Below are 15,486 nucleotides of genomic sequence, written 5' to 3' on the forward strand. Positions count from 1 at the left end.
CGAACAACACCTTAAAACTAAAACATTACACTTGACCTAGAAAGCCTCTCGAACTACCAGGCAAATAGCAAGATGGAGTCTGTCCCGTTTAAGGCCTACAAGGCCCAAAATACGCATAACTCCACAGAAGATATACTAATACTCTTACAAAAGAATGGATCATCACTAATATTTATATATCTATCCCCTAGCTTAAGTTTATAAGCCCTGATCTAAAGAAAAGGGTACGAAAATGCACTACTGTGCCTCATGGATAGGTCCTACTTATAGTCCTAATCCCTATACTTTAAGGGTAATAGGCTGGAGTCATTCTCCATCATCTTCCCTCTCAAAGAGGGTCGAAAAAGTCGGTTATCACAATTACCTACTGGCGGTTGCTAGTAGGTAGTTATAGTTAGGACCTAGTTTCCATAGGAAATCCGTAACATTCTATTGGGAATAACTTTGGCACTGGTTGTTGAATCTTCGCGAATTTCTCAAAGAAGATGGCCTGCTCCGCTCCGCTCCTTCCCTGAAAGTCTCAGGAAGATTTGTCAAGCAGGGGCCGAGAAAAAAGGGGGGTCCCAAAACGCGTTTTCCCCATGTTAATTTTATAGGACGATTAGACACAGCTATAGCCCGAACCCCTGAACGGAATTACACCAAATTTGGCAAACTGGCAGAGTCTGATTCGCAGATCGCCTTTTTGTTTAAATTGTATAAATACCTCCAGTAGTTGTTGAGAAAATCGAATTTGAAAAAATGTATATATTTATAAGCGTGCACCGTGCGGGCACGGGTCCGCATACGTGCGCGCACCGTGTGCGCACCGTACGCGGACCTCTCCGTGCACGAGCTGCATGCTGATTGGCTGCTGCTGTATGTCAACACTCTAAAACAGAAATTGTTGGCAGCCATCTTGTGCGGAATTTCAAAGGTTTTGTATGAGTAAAATGACCAGCTAACTATAACTGGTGTGAAACCTATGGTTTTTTCAGTGAATACCTATATATATAAAACTTTTGGTCAGTGTCCAGGACTAGTATATGCAGTTTGCCAGGTTCTGTTTCAGTGGAGTGTGCTCTCTCTCTCTGGAGCAGGAACTTTATAAACATTGTGCATAATCAACAGGGCGTCTTTTAATGTTTAGATTCCCAAATAAAAGTAGTTTGCCCAATAAAAAGTGGGCTGCACTTTACTCTTACATTGACACTTGGGCAAGCCCTCCAGGTCAGGCCTTCTAGCAATGGCCCACACCGCATGGTCATGTTAAATTGTGTTAAGGGCTCTTGAATGGCACATTCTCATCATAACTCTGGCCTCAGCGCCTCTTGTGAATGCCGCCGTCTTCGCTGTTCTCTGTTCATTTGGAATTTAGTGGAGTTTCTTGTTCTATTGAGGAGAGTAGTCTTACTGGATAGTGGTTGGAATGATGGACCCGATTAACGTATTGCCCAGTGATTGACTATGTTGGAGGAGGTAGTGGCTAAATCCTCCTACTGGTGTCTGTGTTCACCACCCTCCCTGTCTGGCTTTGCTAATCCTTGCTCCGTGTAGTTGTTTCTGAATTTGTAAAGGCTGTTTCCCAACTGCTGTGCAACTTCTACTTCTCTTAGAGCTGAGATTTTCATGAAAGTCTTATAGTCTGAATTCAGCAGCGTAATAGGGCGGAATGTATGAAGCTCTGTGGTTATACTGAATAAGCAGCTACCTATGTTAAGCATGGGCGAATTTTGCGAATCTCGCGTTCGCGAATTTTGCGGATTTGCGAACTCGCAATCCGCAAAATCCGCGAATTCTCGCGAATTTGCGGATTTTTTTTGTGTGTTTGCGCGGGTTTCTGCCAGTTCGCGAGGGTTTTGTACAATGTCGCAAATTGCGAACTTACCTGTCGGGTCGCAAGTTTCGCGAACTTGTTGTTTCTACGTGTCCAGCCTGTTTGGGACACTCTTCTTCATCACTGCCACTCTCTGTCACCACTGCCACTCTCTGACTACTCATGCCACCCTCTGGCCCACCCATGCCACCCTCTGTTTCATCACAGCACCCTCTGGTTGTCCAGTCAGTGTACGTTATTGTGGCAACGCAAGCACACCTTCCCTGCCTCAAGTGACCTGAATTAATTTGGGGCTGATTAATGTGTCACAGAATATTTTTTTAGCTGGCACCTGCTTCCTTAGTGCTTCCTGATTAGTGATCTTTTGCACTTGCTAAGTGCTTTCATTGTTGCAAAATTAGTTACAACACCTGCCCTGCCCCAACTGACAATAATGAATTAGGGGCTGATTAATGGATTTGAACTTCCAGCCTGGCTCCTGCTTGTCTCCCTTAGCTGTAATTCAGGACCTTTGTGGCATATGTGTAACTATTCTGAGGTTCAGAGCAGGGTCACATCATAGTTTCAACTGGCAACTGAACTCTGGAGGAGCCCCTCAGGAAGCACTACAGGAAATGGCTACTAATGATGAGCCTGAACTTTTGAACCTGGTAAGTAGTTTCAGTTTTGCTAAGATCGTATTTCTGCAATTTTGCACTTATTCGCGGGGCGCGAACTCACGCGAACAGTGCGAGCAAAATCCGCTGCTCGCGGATTTGCGGATTTTGCGGGAGATTCGCAAATCTCGCGGATTGCGAATTTACCGAAAATCCGCAAAATCCGCGAGCGAAACGGATTTTCCGCCCATGCTTAGTTATGACATCTATAATGTAATAACTGCACTTTCACAATTGCTTTATTAACCTTCCTGCTTTCTCAAATTTGCTTGAAAATGCACCATTTGTCCATGCTTTTTTCAATAGGTTCTCGGGGGGAAATCCCCAGGAACCCTCCTTAGGGGGTACGGTCTCGCTCGCTGCGCTCGCTCGCTACAGTGCAGAATGATTATCATTTTACGCCTCACCACTTTCAAATGTCACCAGCCGCCCCTGCTCTCATGTGTATTTAATTGTGTATTTAATTTCTTCTATAGTGTTACTCCTCACAAGTATGTAGGGCAGGGTGTCGGAGTGGGTTACATCACACACCCGTTATATGGAGACAATTACTCATATTAACATGAAAGTCAGAGTATAGTAAATGTTACATAAGATAATGGGTGCTACAAGGCGTAATCATTTTTTATCTTTCAATCAGTCTTTCACAATTCATTCTGTCCTTCTATCTATGTGCCCATCTATATCCAAACGTATTCAATTATTTGCCAACGTATCCACCATATATCCTTCCATCCTTCCATCCATCATTTCACTCATTCATCCCTCCATCCACCTTTACTCTCATCCATCAGTTATTCATCTACCCACCCTTTCACCCCATCCATCCGTACAGTCATCCATCAACTCTTCCACCAACATAACTACGTCGCCTGCATAGGCCAGGAATTTTATTTTAGCATTTGGTAGTTTGGGGAAGTCGCCCTGAACTTCCAGCAGCTCCTCAGGAAGGTCTGAAATATATAGGTTAAACAGCAGCGGGCTAGGATGCAGCCTTGTTATAAGTGTCGATTGGATACTAGTAAAGTGGTCTTTTCTTGAGAACATTGTATCAGAATCCCAAGGTCCTCTCGCATCCCTCCAATGACATGGGCCTGGCCCCTGTTCAGACGTCTTTATCTGTAGCTGTCCACTCGTCACGTGTCTCTGCTTCCATTCCCTTGCATTAAGAAGACGTCTATCAGTTCAGCATCAATATGTATGGTTTTAGCATTGCATTCTCCAACTCACCAGGGGGGCGAAGCTCTGCTCTGTTCATCAGGCATTTCTAGTATGTTTATTTTAAATGGCTGCTGTCTGTTTTTGCATGAAACATGGAACTTCTTTACGCTATTACAAGTGTCCATTTTCTTTTACAATGTTACATATTTAGATTTTGTACTGTCTTTAAAATTTTATATAAAACTTTTTTTATATATAATGATTGTTTACACTTTCCATTGCAATCCTCCAATATTCTCCTATATTTTAATGTCCAGCTCTTTGGCAAGTGAGCAATAAAAATTCAATGAAGGATATGTAATTAAGTATTTACAATGTGCCCCTTAATCCACCTATAATGCAAAGTGCACACCTAACAGCCACCTGGGCGAAAAGGAGGAAGTTCTGAAGTAAGTAAAGAACAAGTTCATTAATGCCTACAACACTCATTATCTAATGTGTGATGTGATAACTCATGTAGTCAATTGCCACTTCACAACTTCACAAAAGTCCTACTACCAGGACCAACCTTATTACAAGATGTCCCACAAAACCTCTGAACATTGGTGCTCATAACAAGGGACGGATTCTGAAAAGACAACCAAACAGGGTAATACAAATTATTGCATTCCTTAGTGTGATGCATGACATGAGTGAAGCAGAAGCAGCGATGCCAACACTAGTTAATGCTCTGATGAAGGCTATTGACCAGTATGGACAAATTACTTTAGAAGGCTGAAACATCTCGGCAAGACATGAGTCGATGCATGGTTCGCTATATCCCATCTAAGATCCACGTGATATATACGATTAATTATATCTGGAGTTCCCCATCAATAAAGTGAACTATCCCCTAGGGGTGTACCCCAAGGTTGTTTTATTTTTATTTCAAGTTATTATATTGACATTTTGTAAAGTAAACAATACAGAACCAGCACAGAAGGAAACACTATTAGCTGATAGTAGGGTATTGTCTTAATATATCGTGATATTCATGTAGTATAGAGTCATGGTATCCTGGATACTAACAATGCTTAACCTCAACGATGCTTGAGATATTCTTCTCCTGTGCTGGGCCATAATAGAACTGGGTGTGGTCATGAAGAGCTGAGCTCGTCATGAGCACACGAGCACCGTGCCTCATGACGAGCTGAGCTCGTCATGAGCATTGAAGGGGTTAAGGAACTATGGGGGAGAAGCAGGAGTATTGTGTTTGAAAATACCCCATAATAGGATTAGGTAATAGAATCTCTCTCCACTCTACCCCTTCTTACCCCAGGGTATTTTTTATCAGAAATCTGGATTCCTGCAAAGGTCCAGTTGATTTTATCTGAGCTCCCGTACAATGGTTGAGTCCACCAAGGTGGTATTTGCCTACCTTGGTGTGGATGGGTCACCAGTGAACCTGTAGTTCACTTAAGGCGTGAACATGGTGTCCGCTCCATTGACCCGTGCACATGCTATGCATGATACCCCCAAAGTGTTCGCCAGATACTTCAGCGAGGGAAAACTCTGATTTCATAGTGGTCCACTTTCGAGGTGCCCAAAAACCAAAAGACAAATCCACCGCCTGCCACAGACCCCCTCTGCGGATTTTTCGCCCTTTCATTTGAACCCGTTTGCCAAACACATCTCATTCCTCGGCTGAGAGGAAGTGTCCTGACCATGTAGAAAGTAAAGTCACATCACAAAGGTATGCCTGTGCACCCAGATTCAGAACAAGTGCCATGAAGTCCAGGTCATGAATGAGACAGTCAGGATGACCTCAACCCGCAGTGTGAGGCGCATTCTTCCCATAGCACTCAACCACTGCCACCCACAATGTGAGTCACAGCCTTCCTGTGGCACTCCACCACTGCCACCCACAGTGTAAGGCGCAGCCTTCCTGTGGCACCCCGCCACTGCCTCCCGCAGTGTGAGGCACAGCCGGCCTGTGGCACTCCGCCACTGCCACCTGCAGTGTGAGGCACTCCCTTGCCATGGCCCCCGCCACTGCCACCCGCAGTGTGAGGCGCAGCCTTCCCTATGGCACTCCACCACTTTCACCCGCAGTGTGAGCTGCAGCCTTCCCATGAAACTCCACCACTGCCACCCACAGAGTGAGGCGCAGCCTTCCCATGGCACTCCGCCACTGCCACCCGCAGTGTGAGGCACAGCCTTCCCATAGCACTCAACCACTGCCACCCGCAGTGTGAGCTGCAGCCTTCCCGTGGCACTCCACCACTGCCACCCACAGTGTAAGGCGCAGCCTTCCTGTGGCACCCCGCCACTGCCACCTGCAGTGTGAGGCACTCCCTTGCCATGGCCCCCGCCACTGCCACCCGCAGTGTGAGGCGCAGCCTTCCCTATGGCACTCCACCACTTTCACCCGCAGTGTGAGCTGCAGCCTTCCCATGGCACTCCACCACTGCCACCCGCAATGTGAGTCGCAGCCTTCCTGTGGCACTCCACCACTGCCACCCACAGTGTAAGGCACAGCCTTCCTGTGGCACCCGCCACTGCCACCCGCAGTGTGAGGCACTCCCTTCCCATGGCCCCCGCCACTGCCACCCGCAGTGTGAGGCGCAGCCTTCCCATGGCACTCCACCACGGCCACCCGCAGTGTGAGGTGCAGCCTTCCTGTGGCACTCCGCCACTGCCACCTGCAGTGTGAGGCGTAGTCTTCCCATGAAACTCCACCACTGCCACCCGCAGAGTAAGGCGCAGCCTTCCCATGGCCCACTGGTCAGACTGTAATCCACTGCAGTGTACTTTATTAATAAACTAGTTTGCTTGTATTCTCTACTGCGTCATCGACTCTTAATTTTTTGGAAGGCAAGAGGAGGTTGAGAGTGACCAGGCTGACCCTAGTGGGCCACTTGCTTCAGTTGGCGCCCGAACAGGTACTCCACCAGGTGACCCATCCCACCCGTAAATGGGTTGAGGGGGTCGGGGTTGCGTCTGGTCAGATGGGCAGATGGAGGATCCCCATATGATAGAGCTAGGTTCTCGCGTCTGCCCCGCCTGTCTGATCATGCGGCTCCTAGTCTAGTGGTCATCTCGACAGGGGTCCTGAAAAGGCGAAACCCTTGGATCTAACCGTTTGGTCTGGAAAGTCGGCAATGGAGAATAATCTTGTTTGACATGGTGCACCGGGTGAGTTTTTGGTAAGTGCGGCGCCGTCTTGATTAACTTGGTGGGTCAGTGAACCCTTGTGATACGGAGCGCTTTGAACATTCTGCCAGGTCACTTGCTGAATTTGGTTTAATATTGAAAAGGCCTGGGGCTAGAGCCTATCTTGTCTTGGTGCAGTCTGAGGACTGACTTGGAGAGCTCTTTTGTTTGCGTGTTCTTGTTGTTTGTGTATGTGTGTTGATTTAGGTAGAGAGTGAATGCGTCTGATGCTAGAATGCCTTGTTGGAGTAAAGTGTTGTGCTTGGGGTGCCGCTGTTGTTCTGCTGAGCATCAGCTGGAGGAAAGGCAGCCTGCGCCTCCGTAACGCACTCTGAGTTTTGAGATGTATGTGAAGCACAGTATTGGCCTCATTACTTTTGGTACATTTTTGCACAAGTATACGAGGGACAATATTGAGCTTCAGTGGCCACTGGAGGGTACTTTTGATGAACAGAAACTGAATTATTTACAGGACAAATTATTTGCTAGGAGAAGTAGGCAGTTGACGTTTGATACTTTGCAGGTAAGGCAGAAGGAAGCTAAGCAAAGGCGTATACATGCCGAGAAGGAGTCAAAGAAGGAGGCAATGCAAACAGTGGTTCAGAAAGCTGTAGCGTATGATAAGGAGCAAACTGAAAAGGGTATTGAGTGCGCGGTTAGGAAGTTTCGATTCCAATGTAATAAGTCCTAGGTTGTTCGAGAGGATGAGGATCCTTTTGTGGAGGATCTGTTGGACACTTGTGCCCAAACGCCCTATACCCCACAGATAATATATCCTGTTGTTCCATCGCCTCAGTCCTCTGTTGCCCCACTGCCCCCTTGTGGTCTTTCCGCAGAATCAACAGCTTCGGCTCCAGCACTATCTGTCTCCCCTCCAGTTTCGCAACATGTGAGTGTGGTGACTGCAAGCACCCCCGCAGTGTCTGCTGCTCCCCCTCATGTTTCACCTCTTTCTCTTACACCCACCACACAGCCATTGTTGACATTGTCACCTGCGTCTGTACCTCTTGTGTCTTTCCCGGGCATTGCATCCTTGGTGTTGGGTAGTCTTGGAACACCAGTGCGAGGGTTAGATGGAGGGGATTGGGCGGCGGCATGGGAGCGAATGGGGAGGGCATTGATTTGGTTCAGTGTGGGAGCAGAAGAGAAGAAGATGGTTGCAAATGAGGCAGCACAATGGGTTCAGAATCCGATTTATGGTGCAGAAGATGTATGGAGTGTGATGAAAGATCTTGTACGTTTGTACAAAAGTATGCCCTCAGCATATATCAGCTACATTGATTTGTTTGTGGGAACAGTGTATTGGAGGCACAGCTCCTCAAGTTATTTATGATATTCGAGATCGTGTATATTCGGTTGGTATGGCCCCTGTAGAAGTTTTGAGACGCTTATCAGTTATAAAGATAGATTGCATAATCGTACTCCAACTACAGTGTCCCAATTTCCGATGAGAGAGGTGCACCCTGTTTTTTATCCTGAGATCCCAGAACAGCGCAACCAGAATGGAGATGTGGTCCAGAAGAGGGTATAGGCTCATTTTCAGGAACAATGGGTCTATGCCCCATGGAAGATAAGTGAGGTGCTTGCTCCTAAAAGTCGATTACCAGGCCCTAGGAAAAATCCTACTGCATACTACAAAGAATTAACGGAGGCCGCCTCCTCGTCAGTTATGAATTTAGCTGACATTGAGATGTTTTTTGGGCTTTTGGTGCCAGTGGACGTTTGGCGGCAAGTGCATATGCAGGATCATGCGGTGGAGCTGGGTGGTACTTCGAATGAGATTAGGGCATGGGATAAGGAGAGAAAGGCTGGTAAAAAGCCCAAAGCTGACATTTTGGCCTTGCCAAGCTACATTATTATCTATATGCATTATTTTATCCCACCTAGGTGGGTGGATTTTGACAAGTTAATGGCATGTTGTCAGAAAAAAGAGGAGAGTGTGTCAGATTTTTCAACGCATTTTGAAGGGGTGTTCCTAGATTTCAGTGGACAGGAATTGTCAGTTGAAGGCAGTGTTCATTTGTTTGTTAAAAGGTTTGTTACAAATTTACTTCCTAAAATTGAGGCTCAGCTGCAAGCTTCTGAGAGAACTTCAGTGATATTGAGTATGGCTCAATATTATGAGTATCGAGAAAATGAGGGAAAGGATAAAGTGGAGAAAAAGAGTAAGGATTTGAAGACAAAGGTCTTACTACAGCAGGTTGCAAGGGGGTCGGGAAGGGGCCGAGGCTCTGGTCTGGCTCAAAGTTCACAGGGTGCTGGTTGAGATGGTGCGCCCTTGGGGCTGAATCAGTGTGCCTAATGTAAAAAGGAGGGACACTGGCGAAGCGAGTGTCCGGAACTGTTACAGAAACCTGCAGTACCCGGAGGGCGGGGTCCAGATGGTAGGGGCCCTGGACAGGTTGGTCGGGATGAAGATCAGGTTGGTACATCTTCAGGGGGTCGTTCAGATCTGAATTATTTTGATGACCCCAGGGGAAGGCAGTATTATCATGGCAATTATAATATGGATGTAGTTACTGGGATGTCCTATAGCTAGGACAGCAATGGACATGTGAGGGACCAGTCCAAATTCCTTTAGATCAGCGTAGTCCTTATGTCACAGCAGATTTGCATGGTTCGGCACAGAAATCTTTGGTGGATACAGGTGAAATGAATAGCTCTGTTTCTCATTAACTGGTCCCCGGGGCAGCCCTGTTTAGCCGTAATAATGTCTCGGTAGGCTTTTCAGGCATAGCAGTTGCGTGCCCTATATCCCGACCTCTTGCTTTTACTGTTGGTCCCTTTACCGTGGACTCCCCATTTTTGGTGACGGCAAATTGTGGGGAAAATGTAGGGGAAAATGTATTAGGACTGGATTTGTTGAAGAAGTTACATGCCACTATTTATTGTTCCCCGGATGGTGTTTATCTGACTTTTGGACCTAATGTGGTTAGTGCAAAACAGTGTTTGGCGAAAGATGCCCCGCTTCCCGCTGAATTTAAGGATGTGTCGTCCTCATTGTGGGCTACAGGGGATACGGATGTGGGGTTGTTACAGATACCACCAGTTTCAATAAAGGTCAAAGATAATGTTGTACTTTCTCATATTCCCCAATACAAAATATCACAGGCTGGGGGACAGGCTTTGATGCAGATTATACAGGACCCGATCAAATTGGGGGTGGTAGAGGAGACAGTAGCGAATGTGTGCAATAGCCCTATTCTCCGTATTCTTAATAAGACAGCTGTGGATTCCCCTGATGCACGTCCTGATGTCTATCGTTTTGTGATTGATCTACGAGAAATCAACAAAATAATTATTCCTCAGTTTCCGGTAGTCCCTGATATTACCGTCCTTTTGGCAATGATTCCTTCCAAAGCTAAATTCTTTTCTGTTATTGAATTGAAAAAATGCTTTTTTTAGCATTCCTGTCCATCCAGACAACCGATATTTATTCGGCTTTGCTTTAGCCGGCAGAAGTTTCTAATTCTGTAGGGTTTCTCAGGGGTATACTGAAAGTCCTAGTATTTATAGCCAAGCTTTGAAAAGTCAATTGGATTCTCTCTCTCTTCCCGCAGGTAATATAATATTGCAGTATGTGGATGATATTTTGATAGGCTTCGATACCGAAGAGGGTGTCGGGATGCCTCAGTAAAATTGTTAAAGCATTTGGCAAATACAGGACATAAAGTGTCCCTTTTTAAATTCCAATATTTTCAACAGCAGGTCACCTATTTAGGACTTCTTTTTCTTCACTGTGTCTGCAAAACTCACCCTTTGTTTTTTGTCTTCCTTTTTTTAATTAGACCTTTTGGTGGCGGTAATTGAATATCTTTACCTCCCCTCCCTCCCCTTTTTGTGTTTTTCCTTTCAGTCACTCTTCTGTTGTTTGATTGCACCTATTTAGGTCACCTGCTGTTGAAGGAGGGTCGGAGGCTAACACCGGAGCGAGTTGATGCCATTGTTAAGATGCCTGTCCCTGTGACTGAGAGGGATGTGCGTCCTTTCATAGGCATCACCTCGTATTGTTGGCACTGGATTCCTGCTTATTCTTTATTAATACAGCTTCTGCTTCACTTGATAACTAAAGACGTGCATGAACCCCTGCCTTGGACGCATGAATGTCAGCATGCTGTTGAACAATTAATAGTCGCTCTTTGCTCTGCACCTGTGCTTGGTACGCCTGATTAAAAGTAGCCCTTTGTGTTGTATGTACACGAAGTGGCTGGATGTGCACTCTCTTTGTTAACACCATCATTGCTGCAGCAATTCCCCTGCTGTGCTGAAGAACTCAGAAAACAATGCATTCATGACGAGCTCAGCTCGTCATGAGCGTACGAGAGGTGTACCTCATGACGAGCTGAGCTCGTCATGAGCATCGAAGGGGTTAACACAAGCCTTTGGAGGTAAGCAGAGGCTGTGTGCTTATTTTTCTGCTACGCTTGACCCTGATGCCAGAGCCCTCCGAGTTGTTTAGGAGCCACCTCGGGCTGTGGCGATGTCTATCCGACAATCGGCAGGACTTGTTCTCAATCATGATCTCACAGTAAGGGTACCTCATGCTGTGCATGTACTTTTGAACGAGACAAAGACGGAGCACCTTACCAGTGCTTGTCTGACTGGATATGAATTAGCATTGTTTGCACCTCACATTACTATCCCTCCCTTCGGAAGAAGGGGACAAGGATGTCCATGATTGTCTGTTTTGGATAGTGGAGGAGACAAAGGGACGGGTAGACTTGACTGATGTTCCCTTATCTGATATTCAAGGGGAACCATATGTCGATGGCTCTTGTTTCAAATTGTCAGATGGCACCACTACAGCGGTGTATGCTATCACCACGCTGCACACTGTAGTAGAGACGTCACGTGTTCCTCAACAATCAGCGCAAGCTGCGGAGCTGATAGCTCTTTTGCGAGCATGTAAATTAAGTGAAGGACTGGCTGTAAATATTTATACTGACAGCCAGTATGCCTTTGGGGTGGTCCATAATTTTGGACGCCTCTGGGCAGAGAGAGGATTCTTGACTTCACATGGGACCAAAATTCAACATGGTCTGTTGATAGAGAGACTTCTGACAGCTTTGACGCTTCCCAAATGACTGGCAATAGTCAAATGTAGTGCTCCTAAAGCAATTATGGATAATGCGGGGAGGGGAAATGCCTTTGCAGACCAGATAGCGATAGAGACAGCCAGGTCGAGAACGACAAAAATGTTTGTGGCAGGTCCTGCTAAATGGGTACCAGACTTTGGTATGGTTGAGAATTTGCTGGAAAGTGTTAGAGAGGTACCAAGTGAGGCAACAGGAGAGGGGTTGGCAGTGTGGCAGGAGAGTACAGGGCATCTAGATGACAAAGGATGTTGGACTGACAAGTCAGAGAAACAGAGATGGATGCTACCAGATGCATATGTACTTCCTGTAGTTACTATGGCACATCTAGTGAAGCACTGTATGATTTGTCTGAAACACAATCCTGGGATGGGTACCCCTACACCTACTGGTAATTTTTCACCCCCTTCTTTCCCTTTTGAGGTACTCCAGATGGACTACATAGACCTACAGTGAGTTAATAATTTGAAATATGTGTTAGTGGTAGTTTGTGCATTTATCAAATGGATTGAAGTTTACCCAACAAAAGAAAATACTGCCATTGTGACGGCAAAGGCTCTTATTAAAAAGCTTTTCGCAAGCTATGACTTCCCCCATTTGATTTGGAGTGACAACAGAAGTCATTTCAATGCGAAGGTGATCCAATTGGTGTGCGATGGTTTGCACAGCAAACAAAAATTCCATGGAGCCAATCACCCTCAGTCAGCAAGTTTAGTTGAGTAGTACAATGGTACTCTCAAGCTAAAATTGGCAAAAATTAAAGAAGGTACTGGGTTACAATGGCCAGATGCTTTACCTCTTGCTCTATTGTTCATCAGAATGACAGCCCATTCTAGAACAGGATTATCACCCTATGAGGTGATCTTTGGCCATCCAGCGAATGTGTGGGATGTCCATAGACCGAATAGGTTTTCTGAGATAAATTATCCATTATTGGTTGATTATTTGTATGACCTCACTAAGCGTTTGTGTTCTATTCACCAACAGATACACGAGGTGTTACCTTTAGCACAGGAGGGGCCTGAGCACACCATTCAGCCTGGAGATTATAGTTTGATAAAGAGCTTCCAGAGACGAGATGGAAGGGACCCTATCTCGTCCTCATCACAATAAGGGCGGCAGTAAGAGTGGAAGGTCGGAAACACTGGATCCAAGCTGCCCACTGCAGACGGGTGTCGCTACCCCTTCCCTACGGTGTTTGGGTTCATGATGACATTGGAGACCACAAGACAGAAAAAGTCCAAGATTCCTTCGGTTCTCCGATGCCCAACTAGTTTGGATGCAGACGGAGGAAGAAAACAATGCTGTTAAGCTAAAAAGCTGGACTGACATACTATAAGCAGCTGTTTAACAGGACAAAACAAGACTATTTTAGTAATAGAATCAAATTGGCCAAAAATTCACCAAAAGAGCTTTTTAAAATAGTGAACTCCTTAGCCCACCCTCGCACACCATCCATTTCAGCTAGTCAAGAGCTGTGTAACAAAATCGCCAAATTCGTCTTCGATAAAGTCAATAGTATTTTTTTTAACATTCTCGAAATCCGCGCCCAAAATAAACACCGATTCGGCAAATGATCAGATTAAATCAAATCTTGATGCCCCACGATTAAACAGTTCTGCCATCCTAACTGATTCAGACACCTACAAACTATTGGAGAAAGTGAAGTCAGGCTCCCGCGACGATCCTTGTTGAGTTCAGTATTAAAATTGGCTGTAGAGCCAGTTTCACGGAAACTGACTTCCATTATTAATACTATGTACTTAGAAGGATATTTTCCCAAAGATTGGAAACATGCATCTATTCTGCCTCTTCTGAAAAAACCCAACCTGGACGCTAACGATCCTAACAATTTTAGACCAATATCCAGACTGAAACTCACAGCAAAATTTATAGAAAGCAATTTGAGTGCCCAACTCAATACATTTTGGCAGGACTCCCAGGCCCTCGATCCAACCCAGTATGGGTTTAGAGAGGGCCACAGTACAGAAACGGCGCTCCAGAAGTCCACAGAAGAGATAAGGACCATTCTGGACCAAGGGGGAAAGGCCGTACTGATCATGTTAGACTCATCTGCAACATTCGACACGGTCCATCATACTCTGCTGATGGACCGATTGGATGAGATAGGAGTCAGGGGCATTGCTTGGAACCTTCTCAAATCTTTTCTCTCTGACAGAAATGAAACGGTGGCCCTGGATGAAGGGGTGGATTGGCAGAGCTGTGACCGGTCGCCTGCAACTTCGCCCGCTGATTTATTGAGCAGACTGACAGGCATAATTAATGTTCCGGTAATTCGAGCTATGTTTATACAATATTGAATAATGGGGCTCTCAATCATTGGAGTGCTCAAAACTTGCAATCCCTGAAGGTTGAAATCTCGTCCACTTGCAAAATTCAATTCGATTGGTTGGCTGTTTAAAAAGAATCTGTACGCTCATAATTGTTGTCCTGAAGATGACCGCGTAGTTTCCATGCGGTTGAAACGCCGTCGACGCTATTTGTGGCTGTAATTGTTCTTGCAACAATAATGTTTGTCTGTTAGCCACTAGTTTGGAATGTGATCTGTATGTTTTTTGTTCTGCCAACTTCTTCTTGAGCGTTATTGTCCCTTATGAACTTTTTTATGATGAATGTGTATATAATAAATTATAATTGTTTGTGAAAATTTCTCAATGGGTGTATTCATTGGCTTCTTCTTTTTCATCCTCATTTTGTGTGTAACTCTAATGTTTAGTGTATAAATGTTAATTGTGTTTTGTTTTCACCTGATCCCTTTGTTAGGTGTAATTACTGTATGAATTTGAAGCTGAATCTTTCTCCTTACCTTGTGGGGTGCCGCAGGGCTCATCACTGAGCCCAACACTTTTCACTGTGTATGTGTCGTCAGTAGCTCCCCTAATTGAATTCTTGGGTTCACTTCGACGTCCTATGCTTACGACACCCAAATTGTGGTGTCTCTACTACCAGGGAAAATTCATGAAACCACATCAAGGCTGCAGGACTGCATGAAAGCTGTGGGGGGTTGGATGGCCCAAAACTGCCTGAGACAACTCTGGCAAAACTGAGGTAGTGTTGTTCGGCAACAACCCTACATTCTGGACTCCTAAATGTTGGCCGGAGGATTTGAGTCCTCCACCTACACCTATAAGGAAGGTGAAGAATTTCGGAGTCTGGATAGACAATAAACTAATCTTTAGGGACCAGGTAACAATGTGGCTTCTTCAACATTGTACAACCTTGAACCCTGCAAACAAATAATGCCTCTTCTGCCGATAGACGAACAACAAACTGTTGTCACGGCACTAATAATGAACTGCCACACCAAAGTACGAGTCAATCTCTGCCAAAATAAAAAAAATATATTGGTTCCCAGTCAGGAAACAGACTCAATTTAAATCTCTTTGTCTGGTATTCAAAGCTCTCCATGGAACCGCACCAGAATTCTTAAAACACTGTTTCCGCCGGTACACACCAAAGAGATCACTGCGGTCATCTGACGCAAAACTCATAAATGTCCTGCGGGTAAAAAAAGCCAACTGGGGAGGGGGGGGTAGAAGCCTTACTG

Source organism: Lissotriton vulgaris, chromosome 10 (assembly GCF_964263255.1).
Source record: "Lissotriton vulgaris chromosome 10, aLisVul1.2, whole genome shotgun sequence".
NCBI lineage: Eukaryota > Metazoa > Chordata > Amphibia > Caudata > Salamandridae > Lissotriton > Lissotriton vulgaris.